This window comes from Carcharodon carcharias, chromosome 17, assembly GCF_017639515.1.
Source record: "Carcharodon carcharias isolate sCarCar2 chromosome 17, sCarCar2.pri, whole genome shotgun sequence".
Taxonomy (NCBI): domain Eukaryota; kingdom Metazoa; phylum Chordata; class Chondrichthyes; order Lamniformes; family Lamnidae; genus Carcharodon; species Carcharodon carcharias.
The window spans coordinates 80,059,961-80,083,033 of NC_054483.1; the positions used below are offsets into that span (position 1 = coordinate 80,059,961).

The 23,073-nt window shown below is 42.3% G+C and overlaps 1 protein-coding gene across 5 annotated transcripts in view; it reads right to left on the reverse strand.

Moving 5' to 3' along the window:
• LOC121289969 (carbohydrate sulfotransferase 15-like) overlaps positions 1-12,001 on the reverse strand; it is a 75,700-nt gene extending 63,699 nt beyond the window's left edge. For 3 of the 5 annotated variants that reach the window (XR_005945685.1, XM_041209995.1, XM_041209992.1), the window contains exon 1: positions 11,685-12,001. The gene's annotated coding sequence lies outside the window, so the exon portion shown is untranslated. Of the gene's footprint in view, positions 1-6,356; positions 6,396-9,627; positions 9,712-11,684 lie in introns of all 5 variants that reach the window. The other 2 variants (XM_041209993.1, XM_041209994.1) reach the window with 2 other exon arrangements.
• Positions 12,002-23,073: the final 11,072 nt, after the last annotated feature.

Sequence of the window (23,073 nt, forward strand, 5' to 3'; positions counted from 1 at the left end):
AAGGACACGGTCCAATAGATTTTTTACAGGCTGTAATTTAACTGGGAGGAAATTTTACATTTTTTACCTATAGCTAAAGCTATGATGTCTTGACATACAAAAAGAAGTGCACATTGAAACAGAAAACTGTATTCTTCCTGCACCCACCCCTCCCCCACCAATCCTCTGCTTCCAAAGAATTCTCAGTAACCAAGTTTCCAAATCAACAAGGAACGTCAGCAGCATTTATTCACATCAGTAGTTTTTCACGCCAAGTTAGGGTGATGGCAATGGAAGTGGGTGAGGGACAACATGAAGATAAACCATTTCAACCCACCCTGACACACATTAATCAGGTTAAACAAAATTAAATACATTCTATGGACCGAAGAACACAGTCAAATAGATTTTTCACAAGCAATGCCATTAAGTGGAAGAAAATTTGACTTTGTTTTTTTGCCTATATCAAGAGCATTCTCAGAAAAAATTGAACAATGCATCAAGTGGGTCAAGCACGAGAAGTCATAACTGATTTATTAATGCTTTTGCACTTCACCTCCACAAATCACCCCACAGGAAACTGCTCTGCTGCGGTTCTGTGTTTAATTTGAAGCTTTTGCTGCTGAGAACATGGAGGAAACAGAAGATAATGATGCAGAAAGATTTGCTGTGTTATTCCAGTTTCGCTTTATCTGTTTGTTGTTCATGCCAATAACAAAAGCAACAACTGGGCATTAATGCTGCAGCTTTCATTACAGCCAAAGCTTTTAAAGAAAAGGAAAGGCAAGCTCTGTGATGATCAATTACAAAGGTATTTACAAATCACAAGGTCATCTTCAGAAGCATTATCACATGCCACTCAAAATGTAAAAACGGAATGTAAAGGATGCAGGTCGAAAGGTGATTTTGTCTTGAAATGTACGAGTTCAGTGTTGTATAAGGTATTGAATTTAGGATTGAACTTAAACTCCAGTAGGGGGTGCCATATCTACAAAGACTGTTGACAGCTATTCTTCATGAACTTATAGTCAGTGAAGTACAGATTTAAAAAGTCATGAATGATGAATAATTCCCTTACCTACAGCTCTGTATGTGCTACAGTAACACAAAGATAATGATAACTTCAGTTTATAGGGGCTGGCTGTTTCCTCCATGGGCTACTGATGGATGGTAAGTATATCTAGTGTCCTTACAAAATGCCCACTCCCACTAAACTGAATAGACAAATAGCATTGAAAAATTAGATACGCAATAAATTATATACAGGGAAAGAGATTGAAGGAATTGTGAAAACAGAGGTTGGCTGACTTTGGAGAAATTGGATTTAAAAAAAGAGGCCAGGGTCTCTTGTATTATTGATGCACCTTCTCAATGGGAGGGAGGGTGTGCTGTTGAGTGGGAATCTAGGTCAGAGAGGTTATCTAATCATGATGCTGCAAGAGGTGCAAGTACATTGCATGCATCACTTATTTTCTGCCTCCCTTTCTCCCCCCTTCCCTGAGCACAGTGACTCCTGCCATGATATAGTTCAGCAGCTGCAATCAATCATTTGGTATCAATACCAAGTGACCATTCTGCATGTTTAAAGCAAAGAGGAATAAAGAGACTAGATTAAAGGACAGAAGAAAATAATAAACAGAAAGTAAAAAAAATAAACAGAAAAAGGTTAAAAAGAAGTGTGCTGGAGGCAGGTTCAATCAAGGCATTCAAAAGGGAATTAGACTGTTATCTGAAAAGGAAGAACGTGCAGGGTTACCAGGGGGCAGGATTTTTGGGTCATCGGGTGCACGGGCATGGGGGCAGCCAGGAAACGGGCCACCACCTGCGATTTCACGCTGGCTGGCCATTAAAGGCCCAGCACTGCTGCGGTGGGGACGGGAAGAGGACGAGTGCTGAAGTCAGCAGGGGCACACGGAAGGAAAGCTCCCTGCCTCAGGGAGCTGAAGAATTTTAAAGCCAAAAATAAACATCATTAAATTCAGAAAAAAAATTTCCATCCATAAGAATCACTCACCTAAACATATTGATGATAATTCTGCCCGAACATTTTTTTAAAAATTAATATCGGAAACTTCATCCCGCCCTCGGATGAGGTTTCCTGAAAAACGCAAAGGCCGCCTGGCCAATTTGCCTGTCCACCAACCATAACGATAGACGGGCAGCGAAAAATCCAGGTCAATGACTACATTAATGGCCTTAATAGGCCTCTTAAAATTGTTGGCAGGCATGCTGATGACTCTCGTGTGTGCCTAACAACCAAAATATCATGTGAGTATGCGGTGACATCAGGACGTTCACCTGACGTCATCGCCCACTATTTTATGCCCAGTCAGGTTGGGCACGTGCCCGCCCATAGGATGTAAAATTCTGCCTCAGGAGAAGGCGGGGGAATGGCACTAGGTGAATTGGCCATTCGGAGAGCCAGTGCAAACAAAAGGCCTCCAGCTGTGCTGCAATATTTCTTGATTCTGTGAAAAGAAACTTATAACTGTGTTTAGCAATTGCTATATTGTTCATTGGGAAGTTAGTGAATGAATGAAAGTCTAGGTATACAAAATGTACAAATATTGTCACTCCATGAAGTACAAAACTCTCATGGAACACTCCATAGAAATGCCATTGCTCTATTTTCAAACTAACAGGAGACTTTCTAGGTTAAAAAAACCATGGCCAATCCAGTTTGTCTGCCATTGTCCTGGTAGTCGCACAATGAAACAACAAAGGAGTTGTTGACTAATCACAGCTATTAATCTCTATCCACTAGTTTAAAACAGAATACAACATAATGAAAATCCCAGTGATGAATAGATTTGGGAACCATAACTCCAAACTTACCTCCCACCCAAGCAACCATATTTACCACATCACTTACCGGATCTCATGGATTTCTTTCAGAAAATATTATCTATTTGGCATTTGAATGTGTGACCCTTTTCTGAGTGTCAATGCAGCTTTGCATCGTGAAAATTACTATCTTCTGGCATTACCAGGAATGTGGATAAGAGTACTGGCATAAAAAGAAAATAAAAAGCCTCTAGGAATAATGCACTACTAATTGGAATAAGATTCCACAGCTTCATTGGTCCCTTTAGGACCTCCAGAGTTGAGTGCCTTGTTGGGACCATTACTAGGGTCCTCTACAACATTACTTATCAGTCCAAAATGGCTACGTTGGAAATAATTTGTAATACCATAAATTAAGGAACATCGCAATCATATTGCTCAATGTGGAGCCTCAAAGCAAGAACAAGTTTAGGCAAGGCTCATGACTGAATGGCTCAAATTGTATGGCAACTTGTATGGAATCCAAACTTATGGCTTATCTCTTTCATTGTATAAATTGCTAGTTAGTTTACGAATAATGGCAAGCAAAATTACTGCATCATTCTATTGCTACATCCTCCCAGCAATTTTCAGCCTTTAGTTTGTTGTTGAGTTACAGCTGGCATCATCACAGTCCCCCGGATAACCTCCTTGCACCATCACCCTCTATAGTTTGGTAATCTCTGACCTAGATACTGTCCTTTTAAAAGTATGTCTGGTTGCAAAATCATAAGACCAAACTGATTCCATACAGCAGAGATGTTCAAATGTCTGGTGATTCAGATTGCAAAGCCACATCCTGGAGACCCAAGGAACTAGAAACAAACTAAATGAAATAACATATTGAAGCTTAAAGCCTTTTCAGAAAAAGTTGACTTTTTTCTTCAGATGCATGGATGAAAAACAGATAATTCCCAAAGCGTGAGTTAATTATTCAAATGATCAGAATGACCATGGTTACAATGTATTTACCCTTACCCTTCAAATCTAACACTTCAAACTTTATGCAAATTTAAATTCTTCCAATTGCTACAATTTCATAGTTGTACAATAGTGACCCTATTATCATACCTAAATGCAGAATAAAAATAGAAAAAACATTGTGTTGTGTTTATCTACCACTTACTGTCGACAGTAAGCCTCTGTTACTGCAAATTTAAATATAGAGAAACTTGATATGCAGTCAACACCCAGGCAGTTATTCTTAAATGGGGACTCTGTATGATGCTAGAATCGCAAGGATTTTGAATGTAGCTCAGTCAAGATTTATTCTCGGGACACATGTGGTAGTCTTTAATTAGCATACCAAGTAAATCACTGTGCCCATGTCATCCACATCAGAACCATCCTCTTTCAGTCCAATGCACCACTTTAAAGAAACACAGTATGCTATTAAAGCTTTACAGTTAACCCCTGTGGCTATACTTTCACAGTAGTATGCAACATTTGTGGCCCAACTTGCTAATATGATTCTTTCTTTAGCATTTATACAATTATTAAATTTTTATGTGATGACAAACTATTTACGTTAAAATGCCCTGAGTTAGTGGGGAAAAATGTGGGTTCATGCCCATGATTTTCCATGTTGTGATTTTCCAATTTTAGCTGCACCCGCCATCTACTTTGGCACAGGCGGGGAGGATTATTAAGGACACTCACTCTAAGAAACTCATCAATCTCCCAGTAATTATAAAGAAATGTTAGTAAATGCCCAGCCACAATTTCCCCTCCTGTACCCTCTGCTTTAATGAATGGTGCAGCAAGACCAAAAAGGAAAGAGATGAATGTAAGAATGTACTAGTGTAGATTTAATAGTGACCACATTCTATTTTATGTCATAAGAGATACAATAAAAGTATATTCTGGAAATCTTGGAAATTTAATTGGTCAAATATTCAAAATTTTGATGAAAGTGATTGATTAACACTGAAAAAGAAGCAAAGGCTCTTTCTTAAAGATTATTTTTAGGCTCTCTTCAGCCCCAAATGTATTGCAGTAATAAGGTACAGCTACAAAATTCTTGAGCATCTTTAAGAATAGCTGTCTAATTATTAATGAAATGGGCCCTAATCCCAAGATTTGATATTGTCCCAAGGCTACAACAGACTGACAGTTCCAAGGTCCACCCTTCTTGTAGCAGAGTGAGGCCCAGGAATGTCTGGCCCAATAATATCTACTGGTCTTAGTGCTGTAACACAAATTAGATTCTAGACAAGGCGTCAGCTTCAACTCCAATACCGGAGTCAGTGCCTTATTCCATCATCGGGTTGGTCACTTTTGACAGATGCAATGAAGCTGAATTGGGAATGAGGTTTTGCAACTCAGTCCTAAGAGTTTGTGATACATTCACACTTCTCTTGTTGGAAATTCTGCATGAGTGATCATAATACAACATTGACATGAAAGGCAGGTGATTTTCTCACACTAGTTCAAAATTAGTTTATTGACTTTCACCTAAATCAACATTGCGCAGTCGCTATACAGTGCAGTCTGTATACAATGGTATTTTAAGATATGTTTTGTTGTATTTTGTTTGCATCAGAACAGCTTAAAATTTCTTGTGGCAATATCCAATACAGACACATGCCCAACTGTAATCATGTTACACAAGAATAAATGGAATTTACAAGTGTCCAAAAAAAAACCATGAAATCTGTTTGAAGACTTGGTGGCTTAGAGGTAAATTCTCCATCATTCTTCCCTAAACAATGCTAAACAACTACTGCTACCCCAACTTGAAAATAGAATTGGTACAATTGGCTACAATCTCTTTAGGATGAAGAAAAATAAACTAGGGTTCCTGCTCCTGATCTATAGCTACCTCTGCTAGAAGTACACATCAAAGAAGGTCAGTTCTGATGTAATGGCCTCCGCAAGTAGAAAGGTGAGGTAGCATTCAATGTAAACGTTCACATATTGCATAGAAAAGATAGCACAGAAAAAGGCTATATGGCCCAAGCAGTATTTGCACTCCATTTGAGCCTCTTCCCACCCATCCTCATCTAACTATCAATACAACCTTCTAATCCCTTCTTCTGCATATCCTTAACTAGTTTCTCTTTAAATGCATCTGTGTTATTCACGTTAACTACTCCTGTACTCACTAGTCTCTAGGTAAAGACGTTTCTTCAGAATTCCCTATCTGATTTCTTGCTGACTATCTTACATAAGAAATAGGAGCCAGAGTAGGCCATCTGGCCCCTTGAGCCTGCAACAGCATTCAGTAAGTTTCCAGTAGTAATTATAGTTTATTATAGATTAATTTTCTCCACAACAATTAATTATCTACCAAGAAGTGTTGGTAGATTATAGCTGATCTGATTGTGGACTTAACTCCACTCTTGCCTGCCCCCATAATCCTTAACTACCTTGTAAATCAAAAATCTATATTTATATATTCAGTGACCCAGCCTCCACTGTCCCTCATGGCCTTGGAAACACTCTGTGTGTCTACTATAGCAAAACCTTTCAGCACTTTAAAATTCTTCAAAAGTTAACAAAGACCCAGCCTGCTCATCCTTTCCTGATAGGTATAAGTACACATGAATAATTACCACGGAAGGTACACCAAATGGCAACTGGCATCCATGGAACTGCAACCAAGGAAAAGAGCAAGTTAAAATAGGAGGTCTAAAAAAAACAAAAGCATGGTTGGGGTACTTGCATAAAACCAAAGCAGGTTTAACTCTAGTCTACCCAAAGACATTGGAAATGTTATGTTTGCAAAGGGTTAAATATATATTAGGTTTGAAGAAAAAACATTTTTGCTAGATAATTAATCATTGCAGAGAAAATTCACCTATAATCAGTAACGGACTCTATCAGATTCCATTTTCAAGACTTTTTCAATATGAATATTATTCACCTTACTATGCATTTTTTCCAAAACAGGAAAAAAAATCTGCTACAACACGTAGATGTAGATAGAGCTCCAGTAAGACCATTGGCCTGGGCCTGGATTCTTTCATCTTTATTTGGACTTGTGTGTTACGACTTTAACTGAGTAAAGTACAGTGCTTAAATATAGTGAAGATATATATTTATTATTTCCTGTATTAAGTATAAAATGAAAGCATAGCTCCATGTTGAATTACGTAATCATGGATTGCCAATATTAAAAGCAGAACAGCATCATAGCAGAATGTGATTTCATGCTAAAAAAAATCACAGACTAAATTCACAGACTGACTACAGAAGTTGAGTGAGTTTTATCAGTTTTAGAGAAGATTACCTGAAGGAGTAGTATGCAGGCAAAAAGTATTGATTTTCAGAAGAGGCGTGGTGTCATAGCTGACATTACTAGCTAGGTTTCCAACTCTTGAAAGCCTTATCATTAACAACCCCTATGAAGAAGTGCATAATCCAAATATCCCACGCTTCCAACTGGAAGGCACTGCAACCAGCTCCATGAACCAATGGAAATAGTGGGGGCGGCTGTTGGGATGGGGGGGGCGCGGTTGTGTGGAGGAGGAAAGAAATATTTCAAAAAAGAAAAGTCACCTGTGGTGATTAGCATCTGTCGAGGGAAATATTATGCACAAAACTGTGAAAGAACACTGCCTTTTTAAAAAATGTAGCATAGATTTTTTTGCTCAGTTACACAGTGACATATGGTAATGTTGGGCTATAAGACCACCTATGAAGCCTCAAAAAAAAAACCCTCCAAAAACGGGGGTCAATTTATATGCCGAGTATAAAAGTGAACCATCTGCCTGGATGTGGGTGGTTACCATCTTTGTCATTCACGACACGGGGTCTGCTCTGTGTGGGCATGTCTTAAACTCCCGCACGTCTTTACAACACAGCCTGTATCGCCTGCTTGATCGTTTGTACCTAGTTATAAGTTACCAGTAAGTAAAACATGCAATTTTATGGTGAAAAATTGAGGCTGACTGCTAATGGGAGCACAGTGTGTCATGGTTGAAAAGAGGGGTCGACTTATACATTGCGTATAGGCAAGAAAATGATTTTTTGGGCCAGAAAAATAGGGTCGTCTTATACGCTGGGTCAACTTATACGCCGAGATCCACAGTAAATCATTCTAAAACCCCTGGCTGCTTCACTTGCTGTGCTTTTATTGCGATAAAATCACCCCTGCTTTACTTACTTCCCAAAAATGCTTTTTATAGAGATATTGGTCTCTTAGTTGTATCAAAATATTCCCTAATTGGCAAAGTTATTACTTACAAAATGAAGACAATTTGGCTCAATTAACAGTAGGAAGATGCTAGCTCCTTAAGCAAAAATGGACTCCTTTAAATTTCAAACATTTTAGACTGTCATATATATTCCCTCTAAGAAATGTTACCATTCCTTTATTGCTCTCCTGATCACAGAAACTCCTGTGTGGGAACAGTAAGAATGGAGTTCCACAGAGCTTCAGCCTATGCTGCACCAGATAATCAATAGAGATTACATCTATGGGGGCAAAAAGGGGCTAGGTTCCCATTTAATTCTCAAAGAAATGTAATTTATACAGTCCCTTTAACATAACAAATGTCCCAGACAGCTATGGAAGGAATGAATGCTGAGTCAAGAAGGGGGAGAATTAGCGTGGATGCTAAAAGCATGAATGAAAACTTATGAAGGAGGAGCGAGAGAAACAGAGTGCTTCAGGGAAGCTTCAGAGATTAGGATTAAGTTATAAATTGGCTGAAAGCTCTGCCACTAATTGGAGATGTGGGGGTGAAGGGCAATGGAAGAGGCACAAAAATCCAGACCAGAGGGGGAAAAAAGAGAATTCAGAGGGGAAAAAAAGAGTTGAAGGAGTTTGCAGACAGTGTGGTGCAAGGCAAGGCTAGGGTTACCAGCTCTGTTGGACCGAATTCCAGGACGTATCATCATATGACCCCTTGCTTCCAAATGCCTACCATTGGTCACCTACACATTACTTCTTGCAGCTTGACAGCTATAATACCCACAATTCTCAGAAACTGCTCCAGTAGTTTATACTAATTACAGCACTCATGCTCCAGACCAACAATGAGTCCAGGGCACATCATGGTCTTGCTGTGAGTATGCTTAGTGTGAAACAGAAGGAGAAGAAAATGCCCCTATGTTCGGAGAAGTGACCAGGCTTTCAATTCCAGGAAACTCCAGAGCAATCCAGGAGAGTTGGCAATCCTAAGCAAGGCTATGGAGACATCAAACAATGATACTGCTTTTGAATGTAATGCATTGTGAAATGCTGAGCTCGTGAGCAAGCAGGTCTTAATGCAAGGCAGGGTAAGCACAGCAGGGTTTGGACAAATGGGAATTTATGAAGAATGGGAAGCCAGCAAGAAGACAATAAAGTCATCAAATCGGGAGGTGACAGAGCATGAGTAAGAGTTGCATCAGTGGAGGAGCTGAGTAGGATAATGACGTAGGCTGATTAAAGTTTACCACATATTCTCTGTGGCAAATAGATTGAAGTACAACTGCCTTCAAAACTAGAACCTACAATATTGTCACAATAATCATTTGTATTTAATATTTAGGGGAAAAAGCATTATTTAAAAATAACACACTTCTTTTTAAATATTGGCTTTGGTTGAGAATTAACCAGACTGACTATGGTAAGTAATTGATACAATTCTCCATCTTTATTCAATTTTTTTTTAGTTTTTGTACCAGTGTAAGCCTATAAAACCAGGAGCAAGATTGCAGTTCATGTTCCATCATTTACCTAGTTTACCCAACTGCAGCCTAGAGACTTTCCATTTGTTGCTTGATTGATGCAGATATTGGGTGCCCGAAATCGAAAGTGTTCTAATGCCAGAGCTAACATCCCTTATCATGAAAAAGACAAACTTCACTAAAGAATAGTTCATATAATTCACTAACCCCAAAGCTCCTATTGTTAGTGCTTGACTCTGCAAAATGGGCAGGAAAAACTGTTCAGAATATATTGTTGGACCAGATGTCTCCCTGGAAAATAAAAGAGTCTTGGATATGATGAGATTTTTTTTTCCATAGCAAATTATTTTACTGGGTTACAATATTAATACACAGAAATATACTGGCTGCTTAATGCTACAGGTTCAGGAGGCTGAAATGGCACTGTGTTTCTCAGTTGGCTTAGCAAAGATCTTTTACTATCCTGGGATACAGTTCAAAGTGTGTTATTCAGCATAGCATACAGAAATTCCTTAACTTTATTCCATATCTATTTCACAGTTTTCAATTTTTTTGGAAGAGAAGTGAAAAAAGTGCCATGGCAGATTCCTCATATGAACCAAATGATCAAGGCTGAATTGTCATTAGTAATTGTTTTATTGTCTTCCATATTTAAAATTCTAATAAGAAAAGATAATCGCTTCACTCCTAAGACAACATTTGGTTATATAAAAATATAAATTATAAATTAAACTTGCTACATATAATTTTTATATTTTAAAAAACAGGTTAATCAACATTGCATTTTAAAAGTGACACACCTAGTTCTTTTTTATATAAAATAGTATTGATACATCCATTACCTATCACACATTTTAATTAACAAATGGAAACTACTTTGCATTTAGATGCAGTTGTCCACTTTATATTACTGCTCATGTGCAATTTATAATTTCTGTGAGGCAGATATTGGCTGGACACCTTTGGGGAGTGGAACACAAACATGGAGAATTGAATGGGAAAGTGAACACCATCTAGATTGGTGTTTCAGATGCCTGAAAAGTTCTGAGGAGCAAAAAGACTCCAGCGCATGACAATTATAAGTGTCTTTAAAAGATTTAAACTTATAAACAAAATTATTCTGCAGCAACGTATCAAGATCCAAGATAATTAAAATAGCAGTCAAATCCACTTTAAAAATTAAACTGAAAAAATATAGAAACAAAGCAAGAATACATGTCTGTTTCAACGTCAAACTACAATATTAAGGTTATGGCAAGAGACCAACATCTTGATGAACACTGAAAATAGAGGCAACTGTTTGACATGATAAGAAATGCACTGATGAAAATGTTTTAAAACAGTCATTCTTCCTTAACTGTAACCTTCCCAATAGATCAGGGATTTTAAAAGGTTAATAAAGGAAATTAGGTCGTGGAGGGAATCTATCTGGATTCTTATAACAATTTGCAAATCACTTTTGGGTTTTGACCTTCATGTTTATCATGGTGACTTCTTTTCAACTGCTTCTTTCAAAGCTTCTATCACAGCTTTGTGATCCAATCCTAGATAGGCACTCACTTTCCACAAACCAGCACACCAGGTGGGTCCATGAGCAGTTAGCAAGTGAAATAAATCCTGCCTGAAGCGGCCAAAGGACAACTTTTGGCCAACACCTTGACAAACAAGTGGACAGATCATAAGAGGGGTGGACAGGGAAAGGACCCTCTGCCCTCCTCATTATTCCCACACGATCCCTGTCCCTCATACCTGGTCATGTGCTGACACTCCGCAGGTCGCTCAGTCCCTTTAAACAATGTTTCCCGAGGTAAGAGGAAACGTGTTATTTTTTGTGGGCTTCCTCAGGGTTGGGCGCTATGGTTGGGGCGGGATATAGTAATGGAGAGGTGGGAGGAGGGGGGCTTGTGTTGGGAGAGCAGGTCTGGGACTCACTCGGACTGTCAGGAGGAGACACAAAGCGGCGCGGGAGACACCGAGACCGGCTCTGACCAGCCCGACTCTGATCTACCCACCCCACCAAACTCAGCCCCCCGACCCTGACCCCACAGCTCCCCCCGACCCTGACCCCACAGCTCCCCCCGACCCTGACCCCACAGCTCCCCCCGACCCTAACCACCCCCACCCCCCAAGCCCCCCCGACCCTAAACCACCCGCCCCCCACCCCCGCACCCCCCAGCCCCTTGCCTTTCAAAGCACTTTCCTGAGGTGCCCGTTAACAACTTCAAAACTCAATCCAAGTCGGCACATCCAAAATTGCCACTTACCCCATTTCCAATGTTTAAAAAATGCCTCAGCAGTCAGTAAATTTCCACCTCCCGGTTAAGATTCTTCACCTCGGGGGTTTTAAAATTCATCGCCGCTCCAAATCTTGCTGCACAAGGGCAAAGGGAGAGTTCAGTCGCTGCTTCTCTTTTGATTTCTCCGTCCTTTCTCTTTTTATTTTGTTCTCCGGCTTTTCTGTATAAACTTCCCGTGAAGGGTTCTTCCTCCTCTCTTGAATGAGAAACAGTGAGCACGAGTATCCGGCCACTGTGCAGTCAGCAGCCGGCTCAGCGAGCTCCACTCACAGACTCAGCAGCAAACCCACAGGCAATAGAGCTGCAGCTCAGCAGCAACCAGTCAAATCATAATCCCTCCTCCCACCTAATAGTGCAGGAGCAGACAGCCCGGTTCACAGTCCTCCAGACACCACAGTACAACAGACAGCCCGGTTCACAGTCCTCCAGACACCACAGTCCTCCTGACACCACAGCCCAATTCACGGTCCTCCAGACAACACAGTCCTCCTGACACCACTGTACAACAGACAGCCCGGTTCACAGTCCTCCAGATACCACTGTACAACAGACAGCCCAGTTCACAGTCCTCCAGCAGACACCACTGTACAACAGACAGCCCAGTTCACAGTCCTCCAGATACCACAGTACAACAGACAGCCCAGTTCACAGTCCTCCAGATACCACTGTACAACAGACAGCCCAGTTCACAGTCCTCCGGATACCACTGTACAACAGACAGCCCAGTTCACAGTCCTCCAGATACCACAGTACAACAGACAGCCCAGTTCACAGTCCTCCAGATACCACAGTACAACAGACATCCCAGTTCACAGTCCTCCGGATACCACTGTACAACAGACAGCCCAGTTCACAGTCCTCCAGCAGACACCACTGTACAACAGACAGCTCAGTTCACAGTCCTCCAGATACCAGAGTACAACAGACAGCCCAGTTCACAGTCCTCCAGATACCACTGTACAACAGACAGCTCAGTTCACAGTCCTCCAGCAGACACCACTGTACAATAGACAGCCCAGTTCACAGTCCTCCGGATACCACAGTACAACAGACAGCCCAGTTCACAGTCCTCCAGCAGACACCACAGTACAACAAACAGCCCAGTTCACAGTCCTCCAGCAGACACCACTATACAACAGACAGCCCTGTTCACAGTCCTCCAGCAGACACCACTATACAATAGACAGCCCAGTTCACAGTCCTCCAGCAGATACCACTGTACAACAAACAGCCCAGTTCACAGTCCTCCAGCAGACACCACTGTACAACAGACAGCCCAGTTCAAATTCCTCCAGATACCACAGTACAACAGACAGCCCAGTTCACAGTCCTCCAGATACCACAGTACAACAGACATCCCAGTTCACAGTCCTCCAGATACCACAGTACAACAGACAGCCCAGTTCACAGTCCTCCGGATACCACAGTACAACAGACAGCCCAGTTCACAGTCCTCCAGATACCACAGTACAACAGACATCCCAGTTCACAGTCCTCCGGATACCACTGTACAACAGACAGCCCAGTTCACAGTCCTCCAGCAGACACCACCGTACAACAGACAGCTCAGTTCACAGTCCTCCAGATACCAGAGTACAACAGACAGCCCAGTTCACAGTCCTCCAGATACCACTGTACAACAGACAGCTCAGTTCACAGTCCTCCAGCAGACACCACTGTACAACAGACAGCCCGGTTCACAGGCCTCCAGACACCACTGTACAACAGACACTCTGGTTCACAGCCCAGTTCACAGCTCTCCAGACACCAGTCCATAGCAGACAGCAGGCTCACAACTTACAGACAACTCTGTACAGTTCATTCACAGTCCTTCAGACAACATTGTACAACGGACAGACTGCTCGCAGTCTTCTAGTCACCACTGTGCAGTCGGTTCATAGCCCTACATGTACCATTCCACAGCAGACTCGCAATCCTTCAGCCATCACTTTTCATCAGATCACAGTGCTCTAGATACCACTCCATAGGAGACAGCCAGCTCACATTCCTCCCTGTACAGTCATCTCACAGTTCTTCAGATACTACTATACAACAGACATCTGGCTCAGAGTGCTCCAGACACCACTGTACAATTGGTTCACAGTCCTTCAGACCCCACTGCACAGTCTGCTCACAGTCCTCCAGACACTATTCCAGCAACTAACTCATTTTCCCCACCCTATAGATAAATAGCCATCTCACCATCCAGCAGTCACTGTCTGTCCTCTTTCATGCCAGTTAGAAGTCATACAACAAATTACTCGACTACAAGAGCCTAATTTTCAAACTGCCCCACAAAAATACTTACAGTTGGTTTGCATTAGATATCAACCTATATGCCTTGTTATCGACCCAACCAGGTTTTAATTCAGCGTGGTAGAAAGTAAAGTCATGGAATCATTGTGGATTGATAATTAATGCCATTAAGCTAGCTCTTGACCTCTAATTAACTACCTTAAAAGTCTGGAGAATTAGAAATATGCTGAGATAGGAGCTTAAGTCATTTAATTCAAATGTATAGTGCCTAAATGCTGGCAAGGGTTGGTTATTAGTAAAGTTGTGAAAATGTACATATCGTTCCCCATGTGATACACCTGCCAATTGGAAATGGATAATGTGGATGTCCCAATTTTTGCTATAGCAATTCAAAATTATTCCCCCTGCCCTGCTCTCTCCCCATCAACTTGTAGGTTTATATCTTGAAAAACACATTCAATTATCCTAATTAGTCTCTGCCTCAACGAATCCTTGTGGCAAAGCATTCCATACTCTACAACCCTATGTAAGTAAATGTCTCCAAACGTTTCTCTTCGCTCTTAGTAATCATTTTAAATCAATAATTGCATATAACTGCACTCTATCAAAACTCTTTAAAATCATTCCTTAGCTTGGTCTTCCATGCTCCTGGAGAAACTCACAATTCCAAAAAAGATTATGGGGGCAATTTTTGCCAGCTCATTTTGATGCTAAAAAGTCTCCAAGGTCTGAGTTTGGGTCTTGAACTGAAATATTGATTTAGCGCAAGATGTTATTTTGGTAAAGGGGGATTGTTAAGAGCTGATTGCCACTTAAATTACCTACTATTGCTCATTAACGAGGCTGCACGACATTTTGGCGAATAATGCTTGACTTAATGCCATCTCCTAAAAGCAGCCAATTGATTGGGAGTAAACAAGTAGTTGCTGAGGATTTTGAATGCTACTTAAAGGCATACTCACCTCTTACTGTTCACTTGCTGCTGAAGGTTTGAAGATGACTTTTGAAACACATCAGGAGACTTTCTGGAATATCAAAACAAAAAACTACGGATGCTGGAAATCCAAAACAAAAACAGAATTACCTGGAAAAACTCAGCAAGTCTGGCAGCATCGGCGGAGAAGAAAAGAGTTGATGTTTGAGGACTCGAAACGTCAACTCTTTTCTTCTCCGCCGATGCTGCCAGACCTGCTGAGTTTTTCCAGGTAATTCTGACTTTCTGGAACAGTTTGTCATGATTTCACTAACACATTATCAACAGTTATTCTGGAAATTCTCTGAGCACTTCACTTAAAAACAGTAAGTGCTTTGCTACTCTTATAGGAGTCACCAGGAGAAAGGCACTGCTTGGTCATAGGCATCTTGCTAGGGGTCCCTCTTGGTCTGCAGAGGAATGGGAGGAGAACATGAGGCCCGGCAGAGCTAAACCAGGAGAGAGGGACAAGAAAATAAGGTGCACTCCTTTACCCCTGCAGCTACACGCATCCTTTCTCAACCACGACCACCAGTGCAATGTCTGAGGACCTGTGCACCCTTTGCTTCACCCCTTGAGGCATCTTGAAACCTGTCACACTGTGTGTTAGCCAGCACACTCTACATGTCAGTAGAAGTGTGTGAGTGGTGCCCAATATACTGTTCCACAGCAATTGCATCTAAATAGCATTTGAGTGCTAAATCAGCAGGTGTCCGCTTTAGCACCTCCAGGCAAGTTCAAATTATGGTTATCAGCAATTAAGGTACAATTGTTTGCTAAAACCAGACTTTCAAACAGGCATGTTTTAGCAGAGGGACCATTTAGCCTCTGTTTTCACCCTTTCATCAAAATACTGCCCTCCCCCACCTCAGATTTTTGGCTATAGACTCCCTAACTACTACCATTCTCCCATACCTGCTTCTCACCTTCTTGTCAAACCCTTGCTCCACAGTTCCAGAGTGAAATTCTCCATTATGTTCCTGGATCCAAAATACATGTTGGCTGTTGAATGCAGGACTACGTGGCAACATTGTATTCTGCTGTAACTGGGCCACAGATTGCCTTGCAAGTTATTTACATTGGAAAGAATATGGTCATTCATCACACAGCATTGCCTCTATTATATGGCAAATAGTCATCACTCTGATGCATCAAAGCGTGCACTACTGTACATTAATATATACACCACTAAGTTCCACCAAGGATAGCCTGGTATCACATCCTAAGCAGTACACCTACGGGATTCAGTACTGAATCAAACACAACCTGACACCATATATAGGAAAAACTTTCAGGGCTATCAGAGGAAGAATTGTGGGGTGATGGGACGAATTGAATAGCTCTTTCAAAGAGCTGGCAGAGACACAATGGGTCACCTTACATACTGTGAGCCTACACACAGCGCTGAGGTGAGAGTGAATCACGATATTGGGAAGTGAAGCCCAATGCTTAAACCTGAAGATTGATGTGCCGCTTGATCTCCAGTAATGGTGGCTGTGTAGTGTGGCAAAGCAACTTTTATCAAGCATTGTCAAGTAAACCATCCTTAATGTTACGATGTTATTTTGAGATGACGTCTACCTCAGAAAACAAAATCATCTCCAAATTCAGATTAGAAATTTCATGACATCTCCAAATTTACAGAACAAATACAGCATCTTATAGTGCACCTGATACACATATGGAATCCTTAAAAAGAATTCCTCAACCAAATGTATGCAGTTAGAGGGATATACAGGGTCCATGTTATTCATATGCTTTGCTGGTTACCTGAGGACATGTGCATATGTGAATTGTTACCCAATGTTTAAAATGGCCTGAGGTTAAAAAAAAACACCTAAAAATCATTCAATGAGGGCTACTAATTAAATTATTGAAAATATAATTTGCACACAATAAATGTTTCTAGTAATTATCCTTAATGCATTTGCTTAAGAAAGTATGGTTCTAGCTTTGCCATGATGTGTGTATAATGCAGACCCCACTCAACATGCACCTATAACAAGTACCATTGACTTGTTTGGTGGCTAGTTTGCGTCAAATATTACTCTTGAACTTCTAACTAAAAAATAAAAAAAAAATTCATAAAGAAGGACAAGTCCAAGAAATATGACTAAACATAGGCATCACAATAAAACATATGATGAATCACAAAATACCCAAACTGGGAAATCTCCAAAAAACAGAAAAAATGTTGTGTATGTACCTCATAACCACCATTATTTGCTACAGTGGCAATTATAAGCTAATTTAGCGGCTATCAGCCCAAGTGCAGTGTCTAAATGATCTGCGTGTTGTGGAGCAAGTGTGCTGTGTTATGATCCTGGACTAGACCCCCAAGGTTTTGGTAAGATCCGGTTAGGGACCAATAACTTTTTGTTTAAAGTAGACAAAGTTTGAGATCCAGGATACTTGCTCAGTGAATAAAGTCACAAGATTCCAAGGGTTGTGAACAAACAAAAATAAACTTTACTATACAAGGCCAGAAAGATAAAACAACTTACAATATCTATCTTATAATCTAACATTCGGAGTTAATATGAGGTATATGTGAGTTATCAGACTAACTGTGGTCAAACACACTATACTGCACAATAAATATCAGATGCAACTAAGACAGATTCCATAGATTTCTTAACAACCCGCCCAGATGCCAATAAGCACTGTAGGTCACCTAATCTCGTTTGAAATCTGTCTCTCTCACAATCTTCACCTTCAAAGATCTCATCTTGGAATTATCTCCAAACGTCACTCAACCTTGGACAGCCTTAATGACAGCCCACTTCACAGTGTTTCATGGTCGTCTCCCGGACTCAGTTCCCCTGGATTCCCGAGTGTACACGCTAGCATCAATTCACAAGCACAATTTCTTCGGTTGTGCCAAGCAGAACACTACTGCTTCATAGGGTTATCTTCACCCCAGCAACCTGCAGCACAGAATCACCAACCTTCTGTTGCCTTCTCTTAACTCCAGACCTTCTCCTGAGCCCCCACTACCTAAAGTCTACCAACCCCAGCCCTTTCTCTGCTCTTCTCTCTTTCTCCTTAACTGGGACCTCACCCCTGTCCCGTCTCCCTGCCCCCTGTCTGAGAGTTCATTTTTGGGACCTCTTCCTGTCCCGTCTCTTTGTCCCCTGCCTGGGGCTCTTCTCTGATTATGGCAATCTGCTCACAGTCACTTGATCCAGGCTTCTGCATCATTTTTTTACTCTACAGGCCCGAAGAACTACAAAATGTTACAACACCGCCTGCTCCTGGTCCTCTCCTGAGGCCTGTTGGGAATTGGAGCTCCTGGCCCCCATTTGCCATTAAAATGAGTTTGGATCTTGTAACAGGTGGGAAGGCTGTTGTTCTATGCAGGCATCAAAGAATGGAGATAATAGTGTGCTCCCAGTGCAGGGGTCATGTGCTGACCCCCTCCCTTTCCTATGGCACCTCAACATGCATCCTCCCCACACAAAACCCCAAACATTCCTTCTAAGTGAAGCAATGATTTTCTTGCATTTCTTTCAATTTAGTACACAGTATTCATTGCTCACGATGTGGTGTCCTTTACAATGGGGAGACCAAATGCAGAATTGGGGGGGGCTGATTTGCAGAATTCTTCATTCAGTCCACAAGAATGACTCCAAGCTTCTTGTCGCTTATCATTTTAATTCTCTACCTTTGTCCCACTCTGGCCTTTCTGTCTTTTGCCTGCTACAGTGTTGTATGAAGTTCAATGCAAGCTCAAGGAACAGCACCTGAGCCTTCTCGACTCAACGTTGAGTTCAACGCTTTTAGATTATAGACTCTCTGGGGTCCATGTTGTCTTCATCCTGGGGCCTGCTTGCAGTTCCAGCAGCACCTACTACTGACTCTGGGGCTGGAGCCCACTTGCCAACTTGTGCGATTGAGGCCATTGGCAGATCAATTAAAGTAATTAGTGGACCTGCCCATCCAACCTTAAGGTTGGCGGGCAGGCCAGGAGCCCCAGTGCGAACTAGAAAAAGCATGAAACCTCATCCACAGGCGGGATGAGGTTTCATATAGGGTTTTAAGAATTTTAATAAAGCTTTTTTGGGAAATTATGAACATGTCCCATCTCATGTGACATTGCCACATGAGGGGACATGTTAGAGAAATTTTATTTTTCTATTTTGAGCTTTTTTACATTTAGATCCAATCTCCCTGAGGCTGCACTTAGCCTCAGGGAGAGCGCACTCTCGATTTTAGGATTCCCCCACCCTCCGCCTGCACAGGGAACGCATAGTGCTTCCCTGCGGATGTCATGCTGGGCAGGCCTTAATTGGCCTACCCACATAAAATAGCGCCACGCCTCCGATCGGGTCGCCGATCGGAAGCACGCCCGTATGCACCAGCACTTCAACTTCCCTCCTGACAGGGGGAAAATTCAGCCCTGGGTGTTGCAGGGACTGCAAGAGCTGTTGACCAATCTGATTGCTCTCAAGGGAGGACTTCCTCCCACTGAGGGGCAGAAGTCTGACCCTCACCTCCTTAAGGCCACCTGGGGTGTATTTTGGCTGCAGGGTGACTTTGTTTAACGTTGGTTAGCTCAGGACCAACATTTCTTCCAAGACAGGAATAAACAGTAGAGGAGGGGATTGCCCTCCCCCTCCAATCTTGTAAAATTCAGATTCATAAACTTATACAAGTTGCATAAATCTAACTACAGAATTAGTAATGAAAAAGGCATATTTTTTTCTTTTGTAGTAGGCATTAACTGCACATACAATGAATATTGGATCACATATAATTCAAAGATGGATAATTAAAAATTGTGTTTTTTAATTTATTTATTCACAGGATTAGGGTATTACTGGCAAGGCCAGGCTTTATTGCCCACCCCTAATTTCCCTTAATGAGAGGCTTGCTTGGCCATTTGAGAGGGTAATTCAGAGTCAAACACGTTGTTCTGGGTCTGGAGTCATATATAGGCCAGACCAGGTAAGGACAGCAGATTCCACAAAAAGACATGAGAGAAACAGATGGGCATTTTTTTTCAGGAAAAAAAAAACAACAGTTCATTGGTTTCATGGTAACCAATACTGATACCAGCTTTTTATACCAAATTTTCATGAATCCGTAGTTACATCTGTAGAATTTGAGCTCTTGCTTCTATTAGTCCAGAGCCAGAATTTTACACTGATCGCACCCACCCCCCTCCACCCACCACCCCAGCGGGTGGCGCTTCCATCAGAAGCCCCCTTCTGACTGGGAGCATCCCTCCCCTTAAGGCCTGGTAATTTCTGGACCTCCCTATCCCCTGAGACCCCGATTGCAACCCCCCCCCCCCACTCCCCCACCTTGTGACCCAAGAGGGCCTCCCTACCCTCCCCACCCTGGGGCCCTGCCACTTTCTACTCCTCCGATTCCCAGCACTTTGTTCCAGTCAGCTTCCTGCAATGCCCCTTCTGGCCACTGCAGCACTATTCCTGGAGAGACGGGGGAGCTGCCGGCCAATCAGATTGGCTGGCAGCTCTCCAAGGCAGGAATTCCCTCAGTGACGGGCAGAAGTCCTGCCTTATGCCAATCAGTGCGCCAAGCCGCCACCATCCTGAAAATTCAGGCCCAGGTCTCTGGATTACAAGTTCCCTAACATAACCACTACACAACCAATCATCATACTTGTTAACAGAACTCTTTAAATCGAGTTTGTGGATATCATGTTAATGATGGGAATGCTACAGATTTAACTCATCTTTCCTCCTATCTTTAATTGGCCTAAGGAAAGCACATCAATTGGATCTTGGGACCATAACAGGGCACAGCAGGGTGCATAGATGCATCCTGACAGAAAAATAATAACTCGTCCAATACATTATGTACTTCCATTTCACCATAACAGTCCACATGCCCTATCTTAACATGAGCAAATCTATGGGAGTTATAAGAAGATGAAGTGGAGATTTTCAGTTCTCGTGTGCTTTTGATGCAAATGTGCATGGGGCAAAAGGAGATGTGAGGAGAAAAAATCAAATTGCTGTAGTAGTGCATTACTTAGCATTTTCTAGTCAGACACTGCTTTGAGAGTGAGGTTTCCAGGTCCCATTGCAGAGTGTCAATTGCACAATGTTATTGCTCTGTGCCTGTGTAAATAGACTTTGAGCACCGTGTGACAACTACATGGCCAGGAGGAGGGACTGGCCGACATTCTTAAAGTTGTATGTTCCATTATGTTTGGCAATCATGCGGAACATTTCAAATTACCATTATTGCAACAATTTAGATGCATTGTATTTATTTACATCTTAGTTTAATCTTGTGATTCAAGGTGACCTGGAGTTGGCTCTTCAGCCAACGTTTTCCTGGTCCTCGTTTCCTTCTTAAACTTGCTCCTTGTTACACAGAATGGCCCAGATCTTCCGTTCCCTGGAGGTACCCCGGGAAGATGAGCCAGGGGACCCCTTGGAAGTCCCAAGGACTGTACGGGAATTGCCCGGGAAGTTTCAACTTCTGCTGGGCAATTACCTTGAGTCTGAAACTTTCTGAAACTCCAATTTAAAGTCGGAGACTTTGGAAGGTTCTGACTCTCTTAGCAGAATTGTCACCCAAGAAAATTCAGGATTAAAACCAGTTCTAACTTCTGGGTAATTATACTACTGACCCTCACAAACCCACACTTGATCCCCTGGCTACATTCCCTGACCCCCCTCCTGATTACTCCCCACACTCCTACCCCTCAACTACCTCCCTGAACTCCCAACTACACCCCCAACCACCCTCCTGACCCCCCGACTACCCTCACAACCCTTCAACCACCTTCCGAAACCCCCAACTACCCACTACTCCCTGACTAGCCCCTACCCCACCGACTACATGACTACCTCCCCATCCCCGACTACCCCCCTGACACCACCCTGACTACCCAACTATCAGCACCAACCCCTGATCCTGGCCTACACCCCACCCCTCCAACCACCCCAACACCGCAACCCCCACCCCCCCCCGCCCCCCCCCCCCCCCCCCCCCCCCCCCCCCCCACAACCAATCAGCCAAACCCCACCCTGACCCATCCTAACCCCTCACCTACTTACCTTAAACACTTACCTTGCTGTTGTAGCTTGTCAAAGTGGCTGGGACATTTAAGGTTATTGGTGTAAGGCAACTGGTGCTGTAAAAAGGGGGCATGGCTTTAGTTCCACCAATGCTCCTACTCTACAGTGAAGGACTCCAGAAACAGTTGTGCTACACATTTCTCTGCAGGCCTGGGTTGGAAGTCTGGGCGAGAAATGTGCAGCTCCAGTCTAAGGTAAGAAAATAGGAGCAGAGTGGCAAATCTGACAGTGACTGCCATTCCACGGAAGATTTGGCCCAGTGTGTTTGATCTGATGCACCTTGCTTTTCCTCAGAGTTGACATTCCTGGCTGGTGCTTGCCACAGTTGAAGTCGGTGATTGTCTTGTTAGGCAGATATCCCTGGATTCTAAGGGTCTGAAGATCGTCAGTTGACCTATGGAATTGCAATGGGAAGAAGCATATGTTATAATCTGCAGTGCACTCCTTGTAACACATTTCAGTAACCAGCATGTCCCATGCTATAATGTTATAGTGCCTGGGAAGTCTCCTAGCAACGGAAGACCTGGCAAATTCAGTGATGAATGAAAAAGCTTTAAGGTTGGATAATAGCCTTCAGGTGCAGTTTGACCACGTGCGGGCCCCAATCTAAACCCGGTACAGGGCCATAGATTAGAGAATTAGTTTTTTTTCTGGCTGATTAAAGGGTTAATGTTTAGTGTACCTCCTCCAATTTACTGTCTTTCTTCTCTGCAGTGTACATATCTTTCCTGAAGAATGTGATGAAGTCCTGACTGAATCAGAGTCTTGCTTTTTTTATGCCAATTGATCACTTGGCTCCCAAAACAAGAGTGCAAGAACATGCAGCAAGCAGGTGGTTGTAGGTGAGAATTTTTAAACCCTACTGAAAATCATGAAATATGAAATGTTTATTAGCACAAGGCAATCCATATTTGTGACTAATGATAGAACAACCAAAGAAGTCTGTAAAAATGAGACAACATCCTGGATGTGTATGCCGCTGGTTGAGGTGAAAGAAGTTGTTGCTGCTAACTGATGCCTGAGCCCCTTGGCAAGCTTCTTTCAACATTAATCGCTTTTCTACATCTAG